Source organism: Pteropus alecto, unplaced genomic scaffold (genome assembly GCF_000325575.1).
Source record: "Pteropus alecto unplaced genomic scaffold, ASM32557v1 scaffold13, whole genome shotgun sequence".
Taxonomy (NCBI): domain Eukaryota; kingdom Metazoa; phylum Chordata; class Mammalia; order Chiroptera; family Pteropodidae; genus Pteropus; species Pteropus alecto.
In genome coordinates this window covers 5,045,047-5,050,107 of record NW_006434373.1, presented here as the reverse complement: position 1 = coordinate 5,050,107, position 5,061 = coordinate 5,045,047, and positions in this window count along the sequence as shown.

Genomic DNA, 5,061 nt, shown 5'->3' with positions numbered 1-5,061 from the left:
GGTTACTTGACAACAAACCAAGACTGTAAAGTAAAAACTGTGGTTGCTGGTTCTTTTAAGCCACATGCCTATAGCTTTCACTGTTATAAACTTGTCAAAATAGGAGATAATATCTATTTTTCATCTTGATCATTACCTTAAACACTATAGTCAATTAATGTCAACCGATTTTCTTAGGAATTCCACAGCCATGTGATATGATCATACTTAACCAGTATTGAACCCAAACCTTTACTTTAAAAGATGTGGTGACTATAAATCTGTGAATAGAACACTTTATAAACTCACTAGCCTTGAAAACCAAAGGGCAAGAATGGAAAGATGGGAACCTCTTTTACCAGACAATTCTACTGCATTTCTCCCATGTTTTTAACCATTAAAAACGCAATTTCTTTCTTTTATGTAAGACTAAAATTGATTTTTAAATAATTTTATTTTTTCTGGCCTTTTCTCAGATTAAGATGAGAAAGCTTATATTAAATTTCTGTATGGGGAAGAAGAAGGGCCTGGCATTAGAAAAATCTCACTTGCGTCCAAGCCAAGGTGTTCACTACTTTTGTGACCTTGCCTCTTTTCTCTCCAACTATGAGGTTCTACAGTTCTCTTTGCACTTCATGACGATCCCTTTGGCTCCTGTGTCTTTACACATGACCAAAATTTCTGTTTGTTCTTTGCTTGCTAACCTCCTCTTAGATTATTAAAATGTCGCTTTATCTGTGTAACTTTAACTTCTGCCAATCAGAGTTGGTCACACTCTCTCTGAGACTTGTAGCTCCTCCAGAAATTTAGGGTTAAAAAAGACTTTTATGCAGGTTTATTATGAGAATCAGAAATGAATTATGAAACTTGTCTGACCCTGACAGATGCTTAAAGAAAAGTAATGTCTCCCTTTAGCCTTCTTTGTTTTTTTAACTAATATGGCCCTGACATTACTCATTTTTCCCCAAATGTCTTATTTTACAAAGCTTTAATCATTGTCATATTTAGAAAGTAGATGTACCTTTCCCACATTCTCCCCTTCACCTGCATTAAAGTAGACACAGATGAGGCCTAGGATGTGGCAGAAGGACAAGACTTTAAAAAGCCTGAACCTTTGAATTTACCATAGGAGAAGAGCTCACAAGGTGGTAATGGAGACAAAAAGTAAACATCTATTGTGTTAAACTGTTTAAAATTTGGTGTCTACTTTTTAGAGAAACTAGTGTTGCCCGAATCAGAGCATATATCATGCTGCCATGAAGGAGTTCCCCTGGGATGCCTGTTCACATTTCTAAATGTGCAAAGGTTGTTCATGGTCCCAGATCTGTTTTTCCTGGATTCTTTATTTGATGAATGGCCACACTGAAAAAAAGATTCCTTTTTATGTTTCTTCTTTTTTTTTTTTTTGCCTTTCACTTGTCTTTATCACTCATATCCAGAAAATTATCAAGCCCCATTAATTCTACATCATAATATTGTTCAAATTTACCCCTTTTCTCTGTCTCATTTACTGCTGCATTTGCTTGAATTCTCATTATTTCTCACCAATATTACAGTCCTTTACTGCCTTACTTCCTTCACTCTATGCTCTATACTGCTGCCAAGGGAAAAATTTTAAATACATAAAGTTCATTATACAGTATTATTATTATTTCTTACTTTGAAGGTCAAATCCAAACTTCTCTCTCCAACCATGAGGCTCTCTGAGTTTCTCTGGGCACTGCATGATTTCTTTGACTTCTGTGTCTTTGCACATGGCCTCAATTTCTGTCTGTCTTTTGCTTGCTGAACTCCTCTGAGATTATTAAGATGTCACTTTATCTGTGAAACCTTAAGTTCTGCCAATCAGAGTTAAATGCTTCCAGAGTACTCTAAGTTTGCCACGCTCTTGACTTATCTCTCTGAATTATAATTGTATGTTCCTCTCTCACAGTGGTCTACAAACTCTTGAAAGGCCAAAAATACTTCTTTTGTATCTCTTTCTCTAAAGTCTAGTTTAGTCCCAGTGATGTGGAAGTCTCTCAGTAAGTTTTTTCCAATAAATGAGTGAAAGTCATGAATGTAGGCAGTTTATATGTCTGTTTTATATACACTAATAATGGAAATGTAAGCTATACATATGCTTCTCAAATGAAAAACCTTAGATATCGATTTTCATCTTCAGGTTTTTTTCCCTTTCCTGGAAGCTTCAATAAAATTTTAAAAAGAAGAAGAAGAAAAGAAATCTATACAATACCACCTTTCTTTACCCTTTGTATACACATTTCTATTATCTAGAAATTATATTGGTGTCCATCATGTGATTTGAAAGAGAAACACCACCCTACTCCCTCACCTCTTGTTACTTGAGCTTGATTGCGGTTTCGTGATGATGCTCAATCCTCTCCAGTAGAAGAGCCTCAGTAATCAGGGGCTGCACACTGTCTAGGAGGTGGAGTGTTGCCTCTTCAAATGATGAACATTGAGCGTACCAGGGATGTTATGACAGGAATACAAATAACATTATATGCAAGCTTTATCATTTTTCCTCTAATGTTACAAAAAATAAATTTTCACTTTATACTCACCTTTAAAAAAGGCTTAGAGAGAAATACAAGATGAGTTGACTGGTCAACTTCACAGGGAAAAGAAGAAAGAAAACTGATGTTTATCTATTTTCTGTAAATGAAATCACATGCTGATTTGACATGGTAAGTAGAATTTACCTATTTATAATTGCACCGGTACATAAAATGTGAGATAGATTATTCTTAAAAGAAAATATTAATGTATTTTTTTAACCTTAGATCTTTCAAAATATATCTGCTCACTTAATGCAGTAGTGCTATAATTGTATAGTTTGCAAAGTATTCAGACAAATACAAAATCAGAGGTGTTGTAGGGTATTGTGGGTATTGATAAAGAGAGCTAGACTCATTAAGATGATAGTTCTCCAAAAAATATAAAAATAAAAATTTCTCAAGAATTCTTTAAAAATATATATGCAGTAAAATTGGATTTCTGTGGAGGTGAAATTTCCATTTCAGTTGAAATGTGTGATTTTTTAATCTAATATTATATTTTGGAAGTAAATTTTCTATATTTTATTACAAATGTATAAATCTAAACTTCTAACTCTGAAAAAGTCAGTCATTTTTGCATCTTTAAATTTATTCTTATGATAGTATTATACTAGTATTTTTCACAATCTGACAGTTTTCTTATGAAATATTCTTTATGAGTCATCGTAATAAATTAGTACATCAAAGTTTTCTTTAGAAAATTAAAAGGTCTTGATTTTTCAACTAAACTTATTCTAACTGCAACATTTAATATATTTCACAATTTTTAATATTTTTTCTGACATAATTATTTAATTCTTTTTTCAGCTCTAGGAATCATGGGACAGCCTATATGGTCAAATAACATTGACACTAGTATAGCTAATTTCAAATAATCTTAAAATTGATAGAGAAGGGAGAAGAGAGAAAGGTAGAAAGATTAAGAAAGAAGAGGAAAGAGAGAAGGAAAAAAAAATGGTATAGATGATAGAGGCTCTGTTCATTCTTCTGGTGATCAAATTGAAGTTGAGATGGAAACAAGGAGCAACAGCAAGGAAAAATCGCCTGGGATCTAGACGAACAAGCCATACAACTAGGGAGAAATCCAAGAAATCACCCTGCCACGGTAGAAGGTAGGACAGGGCAAGGATATGGTGCTGACCCGTCTCCAGCGGCTGAGTGAGATGGAGGCAGCAGCAGATGCCTCTTAAAGGGGCCACATCCGTGAGCAGATTTTCGCCGTGACAGACCTGCTCACTCTGAGGACCAGTGCTGATTCGGCTGCACTCAGAGGGCACCAGGGACTTACAGGGAGACACTGTCCGAGTGAGAGCTGAAGCGAGATTCACTTGGTACAGAAGTGTCTGCAGTATCCATTGTTCTTTGTTGAGCCCTCCCCCATCCCAGTGTGCAGACACAGCACCGCCATTGCCGTGACATCATCAGACTGGATAACAGAGGTCGCTCCACCCAGATGATTCCCTGAAATCCTGCCTCCCCAACTTGCAGCCCCACCCAAGCCCCATCCAGGTTTATCTTCAGCGAGTAAGGTGCTCCTTGCTGAGACTCACACTGGTGGAGGCAGCTGTCCTCAGTTTCCGGTGTAGCCTTTTGAGGCATCTATAAGCACAACATCTGTGGATTTCTTGCTGAATCTTAACAGGTGGCCCCAGAGGTTTGGATTAAATTTGGCCTGCAGTTGAACTCCTCTCAGGACTGTGTCGCTGGACACCTGCTTCACAAATCCACACTAATAAGACTGGGAGACTTAGGAGCTTTGCTTAGTACATAAAAACAGACATAGAAAGGTAGTCAAAATGGAAAGACAAAGAAGTAGAGACCATATGAGAGAAGAGAACAGAGATTCAGATATAATGGAGTCAAGTAATCTAACAGATTACTTGATGATCAGTGAACATTTGGGAAGTGTAGAGAACTCTGAAAAAGAGATAAAAAACATAAAAATGGAAATTAAAAGGGAACCAGTCTGATATGGAGAGCACATTATATGAGATGAGAAGTATATTAAATGGAATAAACAAAAGAATAATCGAAATGAATAAAGAAGAGGTTCAAATGCCCTATCTAGAGGACAGAAAAGCCAATCAGGACACTCAATCAGAATGGCAAGAAAAAAGATGCCAAAACTGTAAAAATAATTTAAAGAGGATATAGGACACTATTAAGGCTCCAAATATTCGTCTGATCGGCGTAACTGAAGAAAATCAAGATGTTGAACAGCTGTTTGAAGAAATAATGACGGAAAACTTCCTTGACCTAGTGAAGGAAATGGACATAAAACCCCAGGAAACTCAGAGAATTCCAAATATCAGGGATCCTAAGAGGCCCACACCAAGACACACCATAATTAAAATGCCAAAAGTTAAATACAAAGAAAGAATATTAAAAGCATCAAGAGAAAAACAAATAATTACTTATAAGGGAAAACCAATAAGACTGGCAGCTGATTTCTCAAAAGAAGCTATGCAGGGCAGAAGTGCTTGGCAAAAAAATAATTGACAGGATGAAGACCCATGAGCCG